A 20,558-nucleotide genomic window follows, 5' to 3' on the forward strand; every position below is an offset into this window, starting at 1 on the left:
TTTCTTGTCTCTAAACTAACAAAGTAAAAAACGCGCGTTATTCCTCTGCTAATGATGGCCAAAGGGTGGACACACTGTTCCCCTCTACTCCCTAAAGTAGACATTTGGGTGGACTGCGAGCGCAATGCTCTGCACTCATAGCCCACCTTTTTTTGAAGCCTATTAGAGCCTATGGCTCTAATCAGGTCCTTCAAAAAATCACCTGCCCCCGCTGGAATTCAGGCGAAAAATGGGGTGGCAGCGTTGCATGAATCTATCCATTATTCATAGAGGGGGGTGGTGTGACAGAGGAGCGGTGCCCTGCACCCTTAATGGACACACCACCATTGGTCTATTGTCTTTGAGCTTCTCATTAACCATCGGATAATGAAAGACTGCATTGCAAGGCAATACATGGGTTTAATTTTTTGCAATAACAGGGGTTGATTTATTGAGGCTAGATTCACACCTATGCGGATTGGGTTTCCCCACATCCAATTCGAATGACAGGAGATTGTGACTGGCTCTTTATGGAGCCGGTTCACATATCTCCGTTGCAGCTGCGGAGCTTGCACCGGAGCGCTGTGTGTCTTTGGCTCTGTTTCAGGGCCGAATTCAGGCAAATCATGTTCACTTGGTAAGGGAATTTTTATTTAGCTTAGCTTATGGTGAAAATGTACTTTGAAAACAATACCCACTCATGTTCAAGGAAAAATTTAACAAGAGTTGTCCTTTTTCTAGCACATGATTGGATGATGATTATTATTATTATACAGTATTTATATAGCGCAGTGCTTTACAACATTAGGGCAAACAGTATAGTTACAATGCAATTAAATGCAGGAGGAATCAGAGAGCCCTGATTAAAGTCAAAAGACATTACTGTAAGGCCCCGTACACACGACCGAGTTTCTCTGCAGAATTCAGCCAGAAACTCGGTCGGAGCTGTATTCTGCCGAGAAACCCGGCCGTGTCTACACTTTCGGCCGAGGAAGCCGATAAGGATCTCGGCGAGGAAATAGAGAACATGTTCTCTATTTCCTCGTTGTTCAATGGGAAATTCCGGCTCGCCGAGATCCTCGGCGGCTTCACAAGGAACTCGACGAGCAAAACGATGTGTTTTGCCCGTCGAGTTCCTCGGACGTGTGTACGGGGCCTAACTCATTCAGCAAGATAAGGGAAAATTCCCTTGAAAAGTGAAAATTCACTTTACTATGGGAAATGCCTATATTCCCTTAGTAAATCAACAACAATGCATCTAACCATTGCTATGGACATTCAAGCCATACTGTATATATGTACTGTATATACATACTGTATGTATACAGTCCGACAGGTTATCACTACACATATGCCAAATACAACATTGCGGTAATAATTTTTAGGTTGTACAGTTTTTATGTCACCCAAAAAACATCCGAATGTGCATCAAGTCTTAAAGACAAACCTTAAGAATTTACCCTCTACAAATGCAAAGCAACGATACATCATTTTATCTTCTTTTGCACTGAAGAAATGCCTGACTCTTTGTATAAAGTGCATGTACTTACATGACTGATGCATGCTGCTGATGCTTTAAAAAACTCACCATGATTACCCTTCATTATTATGGCAAATAATGGTAAATAGAAAGTAGTTGAGTCATTTGGTCAGTTAATGTATATTAATGAGGTATGCTTAAAACCTTCCCTGAATGGCAGTTTTTTTTATTTGTGAATAGCAATAATAGCCCTTTCACCTTCCACCTTCCATGTACTAATGAGACCAGCTGTGCAGTAGTTCACACAATACCCTGAAGTACATTTTCATTCCATTTCCTAATATGACCAGCTGTTCACGAGTCAAACTCACTTCCATCCTGCATTCCTGCTACCAACCTGCTTCACTAATAGAACGTAACTTATCAAATGCCACCACCATGCCATACTAAGGTAAGACTCCATATTGTTTTGCAGGTTAAAAATATTTAATTATGTGACACTGCAAGTAGACACTGCCATGGCTCAAAAGTGGAACTTCCGCTTAATTGCTTCCTCCCCCTCCAGTGTGACATTTGGCACCTTTTATGGGGGCAGGGCGAACAGGGACCTGTTTTTGACAGATTTCCTTACCCACTTCCGGGAGACCAGGCTGCCGCCCGAACTCCCAGAAGTTCAGTCCCCTCCTCCTTCCTCTGCCGCCGCGCCAATCAAAAAGTGCAGCACGCTTAGCGCATGCGCAGTAGGGAACTTTCAGCTTCAAAGCTGGGTTCCCTTACCTGAAATGGCAATGGCTACACCCAACAGTCAATCTGAAAATCGTCTGGGGTACCGATATTGCGCACTCCCTGGACAGGTACATGTCCATATAGTAAAATTCTGCAGCTAGAGTATTTGTAGCTGCTGACTTTTACTTTTTTTTTCCCAAGATGGAACTCCGATTAAGCTGGTCACTGTGTCTGCTTAAAATGGTTATATGTCAACCTAGTTCAGGTTTGAGATCGAAATCTAAAAATGAGCTATGCAATGTTCAAAGTACAATATCTCACAGCCACAGAGCTGATCTTTTTTGCTCACCTCACTACAATATTCAGAATTTTAATTTGGAGCTACAGGTTACAGCACTCTAAATTAATATATTTACATTATTACACAGTTAGTAAAGTTGAATAAAGACAACAGTCCTTCCAATTTAACTTGTGGTGTGTGTGTGAGTTTATGTCAATAGTAAATCTTATATCCCTGTATGTTGCAATAGTTAGGGTGCCCATCTAATAGTTTTTTTTGCACTATTGACACTCCCTGCTGATACAACTACTCGTGGAAGGGAATTCCACATCCTTACCACTCTGGCGGTAAAGAACCCTCTACGCAGTTTCAGGTTAATCTGCTTCTCTTCCAGTTTTAATGAATGGCAGCGTGTCTTTTTAAACTTCCTCCCACTAAATAGTTTTTTCCCTATGCTAGGGTCACCAGGGAGGTATTTGTATTTCGCTATCATATCCCCTCTCAAGCGTCTCTTCTCCAGAGAGAATAAGTATAGTGCTTTCCTCATAGCTGAGGTCCTCCAGTCCCTTTTTAGCTTTGTTGCCATTCTCTGGACTTTGTCCAGTTCCAGCACATCCTTCTTGAGGAGTGGTACCCAGAACAGGATGGCATACTCAAGATGCGGCTGGACTGGAGACTTATAGAGTTGGAGAATTATTGTTTTATCTCTGGAGTAAATCCTTTTTTTGATGCATGCTATTATTCTGCTGGCCTTGCTTGCAGCAGCTTGGCATTGCATAAAATTGCTGAGTATGTTATCTACTAGGACCCCCAGATCTTTTTCAATCTAGGATTCAATAAAGAAAAGGAAGGGTGGCCGCACACCGCAACGAGATGCAATATTTTACGAAAGTTCTTTATTGTCACTGTGCCAGAGGATAACATAAGAGTATTTGGTGACGCAAGCAGTTTGTACTTGTTCACAACAGAAATGTGGCCATAAACCCGAGTTATTTAAATGCTTCACCCCAAGTAAGTGCAAAAAAGGGAATGGAAAAGGAAGTGGGGGGGGGGGGGGATATAGGAATCTTCGTCATGGAAATGTGTTATACCCCATTGTTTAAGCCATATGGTATGCATGTTTTCAACTGAAAGATCCAAAAAAAACTCTTGCCTGCATACAAGTCTAAAGACATCCCCCCTCTCTTGGGTACACTGACTTTCTCAAGGATCTGCACTCCCACTTCTGAAGTATCCCCCTTGTTATACTGATTGAAGTGGTGAGCGACATTAGTAGATTGATATTGAGATTGATATTTCTCAATACTGGATAAATACTCTAAATAATAAAGTAACCCTATATAAAATCTATCCCTGAGACATCTAATTGTGTGTGCAATGTACTGTACATTACAAAGTTTGCACGCAATACTTAACACACATTTTTTTTGTATTTTTATTTTGGCCATTAACAAGGTGTTGCCTGAAAGGGGTTTCATATACAAATTTCTTTGTACACCAGTGTCGCCACATAGATGGGCACCTAAAAAAACAAATCTCTCTATTATCAGACTGGCCCATAAACCGAAGGTTTCTGTTATTGTTATTCAAATTTTTCCCCTGTAGTTCTCCCCCTAGCGAGTATCTTGCGTTCGTATTTTTAGCACCCAAATGCATTACATTTTTCAACATTAAACCTCATTTGTCATGTAGTTTCCCATCCCATTATTTTATTGAGGTCTTTCTATAAGGTTTTCACATCTTGTTGTGAAGTTATTGCCCTGCTTAGCTTTGTATCATCGGCAAACACTGAGAATGAGCAATTTATCCCATCCTCTATATCATTTATGAATAAATTAAGCAGAATTGGTCCCAGGACAGATCCTTGGGGGGCCCCACGTACCACCCCAGCCCATTCTGAGTGCTCACTATTTATCACCACCCTTTGAAAAGATTAAAAAGAGATAAAACGTAGAAGTTTCCATCCCTAGATAGTAACATATTGTTCCAAGTGCTAAATCCACCTATATAAAGTAACTCATAATCTGACAAGTTTCCAGCAATCATGTTTTATATATGGATGTAGCACCCCTGCCCTGGGCTGGGGTGCTACACTAAATCTAGTGTATAGCTTTGCTGTAACCAGCTGACTCACAATTTACTTTTTAGTGCTGATCAGGTTTATCCCTGAACCTGGTGGTTGATTGCATCTGCCTGTCTCTGTAAGTATGTTCCAGAAATACTGTGGGAGGATCAGTCACTGTATTATGAATAGTTATTTGAACTTAGCCCGTCCCTGGGAGGCTGACCCAGAAGGTGTGGCTTGGGAGAAGGTAAATATTTGGGAGGATGTTATTAGAACTCTCTTCCCCTGGGGCCTTTCCCTCTTGGATAGAGCAAGGGTGTGTTCCAGATATGCTATCTATACTGGGCTTCAACAGGTGTTATGGCTGAGGGCGTGAAGGAGGATGGACTTAGGGGAACGTTCTGAAGTAAACTTGCCTGTAGACGTATAGCTGTGGCGGTAAATGTCTTTTGCCTGAAGCTCCAGGTACAGAACTGCTCATTGAGGAAGATACAACGTTTGCTGATAAAAGGACTGTGACTTCTCACATAGGGTAAAAAAACACCCCTAGATGGAACATGAATTTGTCTGTAGGTTTCTGGGACTCAGACACCTTCAGGCAGCCTCTGAACAGGCAAGGGGGACCCAATATATATTTAGTGACCTCTCCGGGAGTTAGTGCTTCAAAGGTATATTTGTTCTTATAGTAGCAATTTCAGAGCAAAAAATAAAGAAAATAGTACACAAGTAAAGTTACTGTCCGCACCCTCAATCCCTTATATTATCTGACTCTTAAACCAACCCTTGCACTAAATCTTCCTCCTACTTAAGACGTAAAATCTAACCTATACCAAAAATGTGCCTTTAACACTTAACCTCCCCCATCATGCCATTTAACACAACCCTGTGAGTTAGCCCTTAACACTTAATCTGACCCTTACAAAAAGTAGTAAAGAAGAATTTATTTGTTGTTTTTTGCTTCCCCTTTTATTTTAAACTTAAATTTTTATATTTGGACTATCTTGTCTGTGCTTTTATTGTATACATGGCACAGTTTCATTTTCAAAGCTCCATTGCTGCTTGCTGCCTTCTCCTTGTAGAGTTGTCATAGCCTTACTTCTGGACTGAATGGCACACAACATCATTCATCCCCTCCTGTTGGCCATGTTGGCCAGTCTGGAATGATTCCCACTCACATCTTACTACATTTGGATGTGTGAATGCCATTGAAGCCCTCCTACAGCCTGATTATGGCGCTGAAGAAGCAGTGAGGCCCCGTACACACGACCGAGGAACTCGACGTGCCAAACACATCGAGTTCCTCGTCGAGTTCAGTGTGGAAGCCGCCGAGGAGCTCGGCGGGCCGACTTTCCTCATTGAACAGCGAGGAAATAGAGAACATGTTCTCTTTTCGGCCCGACGAGTTCCTCGACGGGTTCCTCGCTGAAAAATGTACACACGACCGAGTTTCTCGCCAGAATCCAGCTCCGACCGAGTTTCTGGCTGAATTCTGCCGAGAAACTCGGTCGTGTGTACGGGGCCTAACAGTTGTCGTCTTGTGACCATCGTCACACTTGCAATAATAGGGTTAGTATAATATTTGGTTAAATATTTTTCAAATTAAAGGAGTTGTAAAGGCAGAAGGTTTTTACACACAAAAACCTCCCCAGCACCCCCTTATTACTTACCTGAGCCCCATTCCTCTCCAGCGACAGGGCAGGACTTAGGGTGGTGGGGGCCCCTGGGCTTGAGTGTTGAAGGGGCCCCCTGGAGCCGAGAATTGGGGGGGATCGAAGTTGTTGAGCGGGGGGGGCGAATTGAAGTTGTTGAGCGGGGGGGGAGCGCATTAAAGTTGTTGAGCGGGGGGGGATTTTGCAGTTGTTGAGGGGGGGAGTGCCTCTCACATGTGCCAACAGCCGGGGCCACAGACTGTCATTAGCCCGGCTGTCGGCTTTCTTCCCTTCAGCAGCCACAGTCCTCCACACACCACTCTGGTTCCTCCTGCTTCCGTGCTGCCTCCTCTTGCAGTGCGGGAAAATTAACCCTTTTGCGGGACTGCGGGAAGAAGCTGTCTGTGCGGGAAAGTCCCACAGAATCCGTGCGTGTTGGGAGGTATGCGCAGGGCCGCCATCAGGAATTTTGGGGCCCCTTGCACAGCTTAAGGCATGGGCCCCCTGAAGCAGAGAACCTAGGGGGGGTGGGGGTGCTGCCGCCTGAAATTGAGAAGCGTGGGGGCTGCCGCAAATTGAGAAGCGGGGGGCCTTTACAAAAAAAAAGAAGAAATAAAGAAGAAAACAAATATATATATAAATATATGTAGCCATCCGGGGCCCTGGGGACCTCTGGGCCTTTTAATAAAAAGAAAAAATAAACCTCTGGGCCCTTTAATAATAAAAAAAAAAACATTTATAAAAATTACATAAAAAAAGGGAGGTTGCCAAACCCGGGGGCCCTGGGGACCTCTGGGCCCCTGGGAACCTCTGGGCCTTTTAATAAAAAATAAAAAAATAAACAAAAATAAAAAAATAAACATTTATAAAAAAAATAAAAAAGGGGGGGTTGCCACATGGGGCCCTGGGCACCTCTGAGCCCTTTAATAAAAAAAAAAATATATATATATAAAAAAAAATGTAATTTTTTTTAGAAAAAAATTAAAAAGGTGGGTTGCCATCCGGGGGCCCTGGAGACCCCTGGGCCCTTTAATAATAATAATAATAAAATATATATATATATATATATATATATATATATATATATATATATATATATATATATATATATATATATATATACATATATATATATATATATATATATTATATATATAAAAATAAAAAATATATAAAAAAAAACATTTTTTTACAAAAAATAAATAAAAAAAAGGGGGGTTGCCGTCCGGGGCCCTGGAGACCCCTGGGCCCTTTAATAATAATAAAAAAAAAATATATATATATATATATATATATATATATATATATATATATATATATATATATATATATATATATATTATATATATATATATATATATTATATATATAAAAATAAAAAATATATAAAAAAAAACATTTTTTTACAAAAAATAAATAAAGAAAAGGGGGGTTGCCGTCCGGGGCCCTGGGGACCTCCGGACCCCTAAAAAAAAAAAAAAAAAAAAAAAAAAAAAATTTTTTTTTTTTTTTTTTTTTTTTAAAGGGGGCCCCCTATTGGGTGGGGCCCCTGGGCTTGAGCCCAGTCAAGGCCAATGGTAAGTCCGGCCCTGTCCAGCGATGTCCATGAGTGTCTAGGCCATCCAGGACTCTCCTGCTGATTGGCTAATGCCGCGTACACACGATCGGTCAAACCGATGAGAACGGTCTGATGGACCGTTTTCAACGGACCAAACCGATCGTGTGTAGGCCCCATCGGTTATTTATCCATAGGTTAAAAAAAAACAATCTTGTTTTAAATTTAACCGACAAAAAAACGATCGTTTTTAGGCACGTCCATCGGTTCAAAATCCACGAATGCTCAGAATCAAGTCGACGCATTCTTGGAAGCATTGAACTTAATTTTTTTTAGCACATCGTTGTGTTTTACGTCACCGCGTTCTGACACGATCAGTTTTTTAACTGATGGTGTGTAGGCACGACTGACCGTCAGTCAGCTTCATCGGTTAACCAATGAAAACGGTCCATCAGACCGATCGTGTGTACAGGGCATAAGACAAAGCAGTGGCACCATTGGCTCCCGGGGCTTAGTCAATCAGGGGAGAGAGGGGATGGGGCCAGGTCGGGGCTCAATGTCTGAATGGACACCCAGAGCTGTTACTCGGCTCGGTGACCACCATAGCAAGCTGCTTCTGGGGGCACTCGACAGAAGGGAGGGGCCAGGAACAGCGAAGAGGAAACCATGAAAAGGAGGATCTGGGATGCTCTGTGCAAAACCAACTGCACAGAGGAGGTAAGTATAACATGTTTGTTTTGTTTGTTTTGTTTTTAAAACAAGACTTTACAATCACTTTACGTTCAGTTAGGTGTGCAAATAGGATGGAGGGAAAAGAGTTAGTTTAATTTTTCGGGAGAGGGATATTGGGCTTTATTCCCTCAGAAAAGCACCCACGGTTGCCCTAAAAAGGTAAAAAAAACACTGCTTCGGGGAAACTGTAGGTTAAAATTTAAATACACATTATATATATTTAACTGGCAAATGATTTGTAATTCTGTTTAGCAAATGTTGTCATTTACCCTCCTTTGCCACAATATAGATCCAGGCACACATTGGGGATGATTTAACAAAACTGTAGAGTGCAAAATCTGGTGCAGCTCTGCATAGAAACCAATCAGCTGTCACGTTTTGTGCCAAAGCTTAAGGCTGCATTCACATCTGAGCGACAGCCGCGTTCGCGTGTAGCGGCGTATTTTGCCGCGAGTACAAAACTTTCACTTTTTTTTTTTTCTCAAAGTCTTCCCATTGCTGTCAATGGGAAAACGCCTATGTCGCCTGAAAAAAAGGGTCCGGGACTTTTTTTCAGGCGACATGGGTTCGGCGTCTATGAGATGTGAACCATCTCCATAGACAGCAATGGGAATTCTCCCCTCGAGCGACAGAAGCGTCCGGCGTCCGGCGTTTTGTCGCTCAGGTGTGAATGGGGTCTAATTGAACAAGTTATAAGCTGATTGACTACCATACACAGCTGCACCTGATTTTGCACTCTCTAGTTTTAGTAAATCAACCCCACTGTTTTATTGGTTCAGCAATTTAGATTCCTGTTTCACTTTTTCACCTCTGTGCAATTGTTCAACTCTGTCCAATTAGCAGGATGGTGAATCAGAATGCTGAACCGGAAGTAATAGAGTGATGTTTGTGGCTGTGCATTGTGACGAAGATTTGTTGAATGCATATATACTGTATATGAAAATCAAGTATGGTTAGCTTTTTGCTTTCAGGTCATGGGCAGCCCTTCCTCCGAGCGGCGGGCGGCATTTTCTCCTCCTGGTGCTTCACAGCGGCTTTCCCTGCGTCTCCTCCCTCCTCCTCAGTGGCCAATAGCATTGCTTCTCCTCAAGGCCAATCAGATGACGGGTCTCAGGAGGAGATTTAGAAAGACAATAGCAATTATTAATTTGCTATTGTCACACAACTGAGTGGGCTTGGGCGCAGTGTGGCCTGCGCCCAGAGCCCTCCCTTTTTTGAAGCCTATTAGAGCCTCTAGGTCTAATCACATGCTTCTAAAAATAAAAATAAAACATTGTAATCAATGCGTCCGGTGCCCCGCATGTAAATTAGGGGGCTAGACGCCCCTGCGCCCTGCATTACAGGCCACCACTGGTATTCTATTTACATGGATTTGTAGATGACAGTCTGAGGTAAAACTAATAAGCACCTGGGTGCCCTAGGATGTTTCGATAGCCAAAACGAATACTGGTAGGCCAACTGGATTCCACCCTAACTGGTTCTAAAATATGTATACCTGTGCAACATGTGAATAGTTGGAAGTAAACTTCACTGGGACAGTGACTGAGAATGGATCAAGGTATTATTTAAAGTGTTGTGTTATATGGCTTCATATTCATTTGAGGGGAATAAATATATAAAGTAAATACAAGCTGAAACTGCAGTGTGAACTTTGGAAAATCCTGTAATTATTTTGACTGCAATAATTTATTAGGAAAGCTTTCTCCTTCTAAATGTCCATCTCTTCCTCTCAGTCTTATTAAGTCACATTGTACATCTGGTGCTGTGAACATGATAGTTTAATATAGCCTCGTATCTGGGCTGTGAGTCTCTGGAGTAAATTCTGCACTTCCTACCCCTTCTCTTCGTTTTACAGACTAGATGGTCTGTTTAAGTGATAATAAGAAGGAAATAAATCAGATAGATCACACAAATGATAAAAAGTCCCATTGCTACTATTATGTTCTCTCCGGCAAACAATGGAGAGATAGAGACATTCAGACAAATAAATCTTGTGGACAAAAAACATAAGATAGCTGGTATGATGTCAAGGAATAAAGTGAAAAAAATTATAATATAACACATGAGTGTACAGGAAAGAAAAGGATTAATGCTGCATTGCAATAAGTCATGATATTTTTCATGCAGCTATTCATGTTACGTGGCTGTAAAGTCACATTAGAGAAAAATACATACAATGAAGTTTTGCTGGCTATATAGTATACAATCAAAGTAACTTTCTCAGAGAACATTTGGTTAAAACTCATATGAAATGTTTGGTATATGGACATTTGGTATATGGACGTGTGCTCTTTGGACATCATCTAAATGCACCTAGATCAGCCCCCTGATTCCCGTCACGAACATCATTATACATTATTATACATGCAATGTTTAAGAGTCACCTAGCTTTGTTCTTATGTGTACACCTTTGACTGTTCTGAGGGCAATGCCTTCTTGTACAGCCTTCTTTTGCTGATAATAACCCTTCTTGTGATTTTTTTATCTACTTTTTGTTAATGTTTATATTGGGATGTACTTATTGCTTTATTAATATTGTTTACATGCAATTGCATTCACTCACAGACTGTAATTTTCCTGATAATTGTGCTAATAAAAACATATTCAACCTTAAATGCACCCATATCAGATAACCTTATTCTAATTATGAGACTTACAACATATTTGAACAATAAGCATAATGTGTGTGCCACAATAGTTTAAGTCAGCTATTCCAAAAATTGGCACCAGATACAGACAAATAATAGTGAATGTTATATAAGCTATACTCCAGCATGGTCTCATGAGTTAAAAAATGAAGCTGATTTCCCAGTGCAATAAATGACTAGTACCCTTTTAAAGAAAAAAAATCAAGTGCTGTCCACTGTGTACAGCAAAGACCCGGAACCGATGGATGATAGATTACTCGTACAATGCTATGTGATCTGAGTAGTTACTGGGGCAACTGCAGAGTGGTGACAGCAGGAGTTCAGCTATTGACAAACCAAGGATAGCAGGAACAGCAAGCTCCATTTCAAGGACAACTATTGCACAAAACACTACTGCATTTACTGCACCTGAATGACATTTCTGTACGTTGAAAAATCTTCATACATGGTGACAGTAATGCAAAGGTAAATAATTACATTATTGGCAAAGATTTTCCCTCTCCTCCTCCTATGGCAAAAGAAGAATGGTATCAATGTCACTTCTTGGGTCTGTGGCTCCAAGCACTCAAGCCCAATGACTAAAGGTTGTTGTGAACCTTGGGGCATAACATCCAGCATGGGCAAACGCTAAATCCTCCTGATGCCTCCCCATTATGATGTCTCTGATTCCAAATTTAAAAGGGCTCAACTGAACCTGTAGTGTTCATTCAACCATTCTGGGAACATTCTGAGTTATGTACGCTGTATACAAGTATCAGGCTGGGTTCATACTAGAGCACATAGCGGCTCACAGTAGGTGGGTCGGTGTGTCTCCATTCATCGGTTCAGGTCCGATTTCAGCCCAAATTTTAGGCTGAATTCCGACCTGAAACGGACCAAAAGATGCACAGGACTCCTGTGAAATTCGCACTGTGGAGATGTTTGAACCGGCTCCATAGAGAGCCGGTCACAATCCCCTGCTATGAGAATTGGACTCAGGGAAACAAGCATCCATATCGCAATAGTGTGAACCCAGCCTCAAAGTAAAGACATTGGCAACCTTTTAGGAAGAAATAATGTATCCAGGCACATTTGGCTTGGACTTTTCCCGAAAACATTTACCTATAATTAAAGAACTGACTGGTATATGTTGCAGAAGGCACACCCAAATGAACATCAGCTAATGTGGTCTTAGATAACAGAGTGGTGCAGATATGCAGGCAATGTGAAAAGAGCAGTATAGTGAACATAAACTTTAAAATATGGTAAAAGTTGAATCTCTACAGCAAATGTAGTATTTGCTGTATAATAAATATGGTAAATGTTATGAAAACCATATGGTAACAAGTAAAGTAAAATAAATCCAGATGCTGACATATCTTTTTGAAAGAGGTCAAATTACTAGTGAATAATGACGGTGAATATGCTTATTAATAATGATTGGCTCATTGGGGAATGCACAGGATATTTTGGGTGAATATGACATTTCAACCTTTATAAAACACCCAAGTATCAAGGAGACACTAATCAATGATGACCCCGCATAGTATTTCAGTACGTTGAATATCTTTGTCTCCCTCTTTTTATCAAAAGATATCCAAGTATGGTTGGGAGCCCCTCAACCTGGGCATAATGGCTACCACCCTGGATCCCTCTCCTCCCTGACCCTTGATTGGACAGAGAGCCTGGGAGAGGGGAGAAAGCTACAATATGATTGGGCAGATTGGCAGGTGGGGACTTTACCCCACCCTCCAAACCTACATAAACAAGGGCCGGGGCGAGAGAGCAACTCCAAAGCCTTGTAATGGACTCTTGGATTTGCTACCAACTGCTGGGGCCATGAGCTGAAGCACAAGGTCAATGTGCATGTGCAGCTCAGTATACAGTCTCAGCAGGATATTTTATCGATATGAAGTAACTATAATCAAGCATCCGAAGACTCCAAACCCAGAAGAAGACCAGGAAAATATGAAAGCAATGAAAGGAAGAGCTGAAGGAAATCATGTCCCTTGGTAAGTCTGCCATAATGTGAAAATATGTTATGCACACTAGCACATTATAGCTAAAAGTTCTTAGGGCTCTTAAATAATTACAATTTAAATTCAAATTAGGCTACTGCAGTTAAACCATTGTAATTTGTTACATTTAATGGTATTGTGTATGTTTTTAATTTAAATATATACATAAATTAATTTAAATACCTTATTATTCACAGCACTAATATATACACAGATTTAAACATTTACGCTCTAACAGAGAACCAGGCAGTTGTGCCATTTTTTTGCAAAACAAATTTTAATTGGAAATGCACCATTGTTACTATTGCATCACAAAAGTTCAGTCATTTGAATTAGGCTCCATGCACACAGAAGCTAAAAAATAGCTATAAATAACGCCAGTAGCTTTGTAGGGAGCCTTTCAACGTTTTTTGCCGAAAAACGGCACTTTGAACGCAAATTTTGGGCTTTCAGAAAAAAGCCAATAAACCCCAAAGCTCATTAACACTAAAAAACGCCCATGTGTGCATGGGCACATACGCTAACATAGAGTTCAGTTTATGGGCTTTTAAAAAAAAAGCCAAAACGCCAATAAACTGCAGTTTATCAGCTTCTGTGTGCATAGAGCCTTATAGTACCGGGGAAAAAAATAGACATAGACAAACTGTTACTCCAATTTCTTGTAGTCAATTGATTCTAAATTCCAGTTACATGCCTTACATCATCATTCCAGAAACCTGGAGATCTTCCAAAGAGAATGGCAGCACCTGTTAATCTTGCTGAATGCTGAATATCTAGTGTTTTCCTTCTCCCATAGTTACTGTTGTTGTAACTGCAGTCACTGGAGTTTCTGTAGCTCTGTTTTGTAAACTTATTTATGCAGTGTAGCCGATGTATTTGCCTATACATTGGTTGTAGCTGGTAGTAATATATAATAAATGTTTAGCTATCTAATTTATTTATTCTTTTTTTTTTCATTCTAAAAACCCTTTCTAAGCTAATTGGAACACAAATAGATAGACTGATAGATAAAAATTTACTGTACTAAATCATAACCTGTGCCAATAATAGCATCAGCTTAAAAGTGTAAAGGTTCTTTTTTTTTTAACCTCTTTGCCACCGCGCCATAGACAAAAGACATCTACAGCGCGGTCGAGTTGTTCTGGGAGGATGTCCCTGGGACGTCCTCCCAGAATCCTCCTCTCGCGCGCCCCCTGGGGCGCGCTCCCGGAATCATCCGTGAGTGCCGGGTCTAGAAGACCGCGGTAAATTGCCGTTGATAGCGGCCGTTTACCACATGATCGCTCCGTCAAATGACAGAGCGATCACTTGTAAACAAACCAGTTCCTCCCTCTCCTCTCTGTACCGATCGGTACAGTGTGAGAGAAGAGGGGGGAGAGCGGAAGCAGCAGCAGCAGCTGCTGCGGGCTGGATCTGTGACAAATGCAGTCACAGATCCAGCCATCCCTCCTTGCGCAATACTCTGCAATACCCCCCATACTCTGCAATACCCCCCATACTCTGCAATACCACCAATACTCTGCAATACCACCAATACTCTGCAATACCACCAATACTCTGCAATACCCCCAATACTCTGCAATTCCCCCAATACTCTGCAATACCCCACAATACTCTGCAATACCACCAATACTCTGCAATACCACCAATACTCTGCAATACCCCCAATACTCTGCAATACCTGCTAATATGACAGAAACGAGATTTTTTTTATTTTTACAGAATTTTCAGTGTTTTTTCTTTTATAGCGCAAAAAAAAAAAAAACGCAGAGGTGATCAAATACCACCAAAAGCTCTATTTGTGGGAAAAAAAGGACAAAAATTTCAGATGGGCACAATGTTGTATGACTGAGTAATTGTCATTCAAATTGTGAGAGCACCGAAAGCTGAAAATTGGTCTGGTTAGGAAGGGGGTTTAAGTGCCCAGTGGTCAAGTGGTTAAACAAACATGTTATACTTACCTCCTCTGTGCAAGGGTTTTGCACAGAGTGGCCCAATCCTCCTCTTCTGGGGTCCCCCAGAGACGCTCCTGGCTCCTCCTCCGCATCCAGTGCCCCCTCGGAAACACCCGCATTCCAAGGGGACAACCGTGCGGGCGCACTCCCGAGTCCTGCTGCTGCGTCTATTGACACAGACAGCAGGACCCGGACCCGCCTCCGGGCTCCTGTGTCACTGGATTTAATTGACAGCCGTGGGAGCCAATGGCTGTGTTGCTATCAATCTATCTAATGAGGACCCGAGACAGCGGCTGGAGCTGCAGTGCTCGTCCCCGTCGATGGAACGATACGGTTTAGGTAAGTAAAAGGGGGGCTCTGGGGGGCTTCTGTACTACAGAAAGTTTTTCACCTTAATGCATAGAATGCATTAAAGTGGATGTAAACCCAATGTAGGGTATAAGATTTCCTATCATCTGTGCCCAGTCTTGCCACACAGAGTTAATCCAGCTCTGAGCAATCCTCTTTTATTGTTCAGTGAAATAAAACGGACTTACAGAGAAAAACCTTAGTCCGTTGCGCCCCCTTTCTGTGAGTGACAGGTTATTTACATATCTCATGCACTAGCCTGAGACGGGCATTATTTTTTAATTCCCACCCCCACTCCTTTTCTGAAGTCATGTGGTTACTTTTCTGGATTTTGACTGGATGTTAGTAATCATAGCAGAATTTAGTGTAAGGAATACAAAGAAAAAAATGCATGTTGACAAGGGGAATGTAAAGGAGGGTGGGGAGTCTACTAACATCACAAATCCACCCACAGAGCTCCAGACAACAGACCCACCCACAAAATCTGCAGTTTTTCAGTTCTTATAACAGACAGAGGGGAGACATTTGACAGGTAAGGATACATGCAGGAGGCATCTATATCATTATAGATCAGCACTATGGCAGTAGTTTAGAAAGGATGAAAGTGGGTTTACATCCACTTCAAGGTAAAAAAAACCCTTGAGGGTTTACAACCCCTTTAAGTGACACTTATCTTTTGCCAAGGACAGAAGTTGATTTACTAAAGGCAAAGAGGCTGTTCACTTTGCAAGAGAATCTTCCCAAGGAGCTTAGTGAATAAGGTAAAGCTCTGCTGACTTGAAACATTCCGTTATGTGCAAGTAAATATGCTGTTTAGTGGGTATACTGAACTAATTAGGCCGTTTTTTTCCTTGCACGTAATTGGGTAGTCTTTACAAAATGAAACTCTACCGCATTTACTAAGCTCTGAGATAAAATACCAATGAAAAGGGAAACTTCCTTTCCAAGTGAATTAAGCAGTTAGTAAATAAACCTCATAAGCTTGATATGACATTAAAGAAGCAGAAACATGAAAAACAATATGAGGGACGACTGTATAAGAGCTATATGATGTTGGACAAACTTGACAACCCCCTATACTCAAAATTTAGATGCTGAGGACAACTGTCACCTTACAAGAGATTAGATGAGCCTTTAACCTCTTGTAGCTTCATGTCACAGTGAAGCAACAAGGTCCACTTAGCCAGTGATTTTCCCAATTTCCAATTGCTTGTCTGATTTTGAAGAGAGGACTATTTTGAGAGGAGTATATTTTTTCCTTTAAGAAAAAGGGGGCAGAAAAACACAGCACGCCAAATTACTATGGTTGCAATAATATCCGTGAAATCTGTAGATTGTCTTTAGTTTTGTACAGTAACCATGTTATGAAGACTCTGAGTAACTGGGAGATATGCCAAACACTGTTCCTTACAAACACAGTATATCTAGATATGTCACACAGCCAGAGGATGATCAAGTGCAGAATTATCTGTACTAAAGCACACTTAACATAATCAAGCAAATTTAACAATCATGGTGACATTAGTGAAATGGGAGCAGTACATAAACCATCTTTACTGGACTGTTTTAATGATTTCAGTTTTCAATAGTTGTAATTGTTGCATTATTATTTCAACGCCAGGAACCATCTTTATACAGCATAACAACAAAATCAAGATCTTAAGTATATTTAAACACATCTAGTATTACTATCCAAAGGCACCACGCAGGGACTTGCGGTGATGTCAGCAGCTGGGTAGGCACTGGCTAGTATCAGAGCCAGATACACACAGGTTACATACTCCACGAACGTTAGAGTGAGAGCAATAATTCTAGCACTAGACCTTCTTCTGTAACTCTAAAAATGTAACCTGTAAAATAATGTACGGTGTTGCCTATGGAGATTTTGTAAGTACTGAAGTTTGGTGCCATTCCACACGTGTGAGCAAATACTGTGTGACATAAAAAGTTGCAATGACCACCATTTTATTCCCTAGGGTGTCTGCTAAAAAATATATATATAGGGTGTCTTCTAAAAATATTTATATATATATATATATATATATATATATATATATAAAATGTTTGGGGGGTCTGAGTATTTTTCTAGCAAAAGAATTATGATTTTTACATGTAATAGAGAAGTTTCAGAATTGGCCTGGGTGGCAAGTGGTTAATTACCATAACTAATATACAAATAATTAATAGATATTGTTTTTAGGGTAATTTACTATATGTTCATAAACGGTACTTAAGCAGGTGGCTTAGTAGACAAATTACTGAAGTTTGAAGTTATAACTTCAAACTAGTAATTTCACACTAAATAGATAAATAATAAATTATTATGTTCTAACATATAGCATAATAATAGCATAATAATATATGATTTAGCTTGATTAAAACAGTACCTTTTCAGCATTGTATGCATGAAGGTAAAAAACCTTCCGTATGCAGCTCCCCCTGCAGCCCCTGAATACTTAGCCAAGCTTTATCTCGATCCAGCGATATTTACGAGAACGGTTGCTGTCCCGGCTCTCATTGGCTCAGAGCCATCAACGGGAGCCGTTGGCTTCCACTGCTGTCAATCACAGACAGTAAGGAGGGAGCAGGTCACACAGAGTGGGGCTGGGGATCAAGCATGCATGAGTGCCCCCATAGTAAGTCGCTTGCTAAGGGAGCAATTGGTAGGGGAGCCCAGAACATACAGCGGGGGACCTGAGAACAGGAGGATCGGGACTGCTCTGTGCAAAACACTTGCACAAAGCAGGTAAGTATAACATGTTCATAATTTTAAAAAAAATAAGCCTCTCTTTAGTATCTCTTTAAGCTGAACTATTGAATCTAACCTGTGGTTGATGGGTCACCATACTTTCCACACCATTGCAACTCTTTGTGCTGTTACTAGATCTGATTACATTTTCATGAAGGTAATATTTTTGGCATATGCTACTAATAACTAAAGGTTGTCATAAGCAGCAGATAATCGTGCGTGCCTATGTGAGTACATTAGGCTTATAGTATATTAAACAGTTTATGTTAAAAGTTTAACTAAACTGTCTCAATCAACATAAACTATTTTTAATACGTATGCTGCTAACATTAGTGAATGGATATTAGGGTATAGTAAATTTTTATTTGTTTTAAACTTTTTTTTTACATTTCTTCAGTTGCTATCTGGTTTCAACCTGAAAACTATAACAGGTTTAGGCAAAGTCTACTGGTGCAAGTTAAAAAAGATATAATAAAATAATAAAGCTCAGTAGCAAAATAAGCAATAATGCATTACTTCATAAAAGAGCAGGAATCTTTATGTTTAAAAGTAGCAATGATATCTTGTAGCACTCTTTTCCCCACTAAAGCAAAAGTAAATGAAATTGTATCACTGTAGTCTATTACAATTCTTAAAAATATAAAGCAAAGTAATTAGGCATTTGTCAAATTTGTTGGAAAAGCAATATGGAAACAATATGGAAACATGTAAGTGAAATATTAAGTCCTAACGTCTTTAAGCTAATTCAGATCTCACCAGTCTAGGTAAACAGAGAGATCTCTGATATACCTGGAGGCACCTCTCGGCAAAGTCTACTTGACATCTGTGCTGCAGTGAACAAGAGTGGGCTGTACAATAAGGAACTGTCACTCGGGAGAGAGTTGTGTACATTCCACAGTATACAATGCTCTATCTAATTGACCACTGACAGCTGAGGCCTGGGACAGCGTCATTGCTTCAGGGATGTATAACTAACAAATTGTATGTCATATGCTGAATAGGCACGCCAAAGTTAAGGATGGAGGTTGTTTCCGGAAAAAAAGAAATGTCAAAGCAAAGCAAAGTTTGGAATTTGGAGATGTGTGAACATAATATATTTGCAGTTTGACTATCTCCAAAAAAAAAAAGTGTATAATCTATAGCAGGGTTTCTCAATTCCAGTCCTCAAGGTGCCCCAACGGGTCATGTTTTTAGGTTTTCCCTCAGATGAAATGGCTGTGGTAATTACTAAGGCAGTGAAACTGATCAAATCACCTGTGAAAAATAATGGAAAGCCTGAAAACATGACCTGTTGGGGCGCCTTGAGGACTGGAGTTGAGAAACACTGATCTATAGAACAGTGCAATAGGAAAAAGCATAACATTTAGTTTTTCATTTCAAGGAAGGGTAATAACCCCTGCCAGGTTTTTTTTTTGGTGGCCATCTGTGTTCCATAAGGAAGATTTCCCTTCACTCTCTGACCCATAGCCAAAACAAGAAGTAAGAGAATCCTGGTGTTACCCAGGTCACCAGAACTAGAGTCCCCATTGGAAGATTTCTACTCTGATATTGTTCTGATGTCAACCCTCTTTTACTTTCACGAATAATGGTAAACAGGATAAATAGAGAGGGTGAATCTCCTTAACAGGGGCACAGACAGCAATAAAAACTGTCAGGTGTTCTAGTCCCTCTCCACTCTATCCAAAACTCCCAACAAAAAGTTTGGCCTTCAGTTACACCCTAATATTTGAGAGTTAAGCCTTGTACACATGACTGTTTTTTCTGCCAGGAAAAATGCGGGGAGAGCTTTTGGCTGGGAAAACCGGCCGTGTGTATGCTTCCTCGCAGTTTTCCCGACAGGAAAACTCCTGGGAATCCCAGCGGGAAAATAGAAAACCTGCTCTCTATTTTCCTGCCAGGATTCCCGACGGTTTTAAACCCGGCAGTTTTCCTATGGGGAAACACTGCGAGGGAGCATACATGGCCAGGATTCCTGGCCAAAGCTCTCCCCGCAGTTTTCCCAATGGGAAAACCTCTTGTGTGTGTGGGAAAGTTGATTAAGGCATTTATTTGGAAGGGAAAAACCAACATACTAACATGTTACTGCACTGAAATATGGTGAAGATTATTAAAACTTGTACAATAGAACCCAACCACAAATATATGGAGTGCTTAGTGCAGATATTACAACATTTATTACAACAAGACAAACCAGACCCATATTATACTAGTAAAAATGCTACTTGTCTCTGCTGTCAAGGATCTCAGAGGAAGTTTCAATCATAAAGGGCAATGAACCAGATGCCTGACCAGGCTTCTTCACCTTTACGCGCCTCACTCTACTCATTGGCTGTCATGGCAGCCATGCTGTCCATTGAAAGGCTGCCAACATTTAGTTTCAATGATGAGAATACAA

At 40.8% G+C, this 20,558-nt stretch overlaps 1 protein-coding gene across 4 annotated transcripts in view; it reads right to left on the bottom strand.

Annotated features, from left to right (window-relative positions):
• NTRK2 (neurotrophic receptor tyrosine kinase 2) overlaps window positions 1-20,558 on the bottom strand; it is a 287,133-nt gene that overhangs the window by 176,075 nt on the left and 90,500 nt on the right. The gene's annotated exons all lie outside the window — the stretch shown is intronic.

This window comes from Rana temporaria, chromosome 1 (assembly GCF_905171775.1).
Source record: "Rana temporaria chromosome 1, aRanTem1.1, whole genome shotgun sequence".
Lineage (NCBI taxonomy): Eukaryota > Metazoa > Chordata > Amphibia > Anura > Ranidae > Rana > Rana temporaria.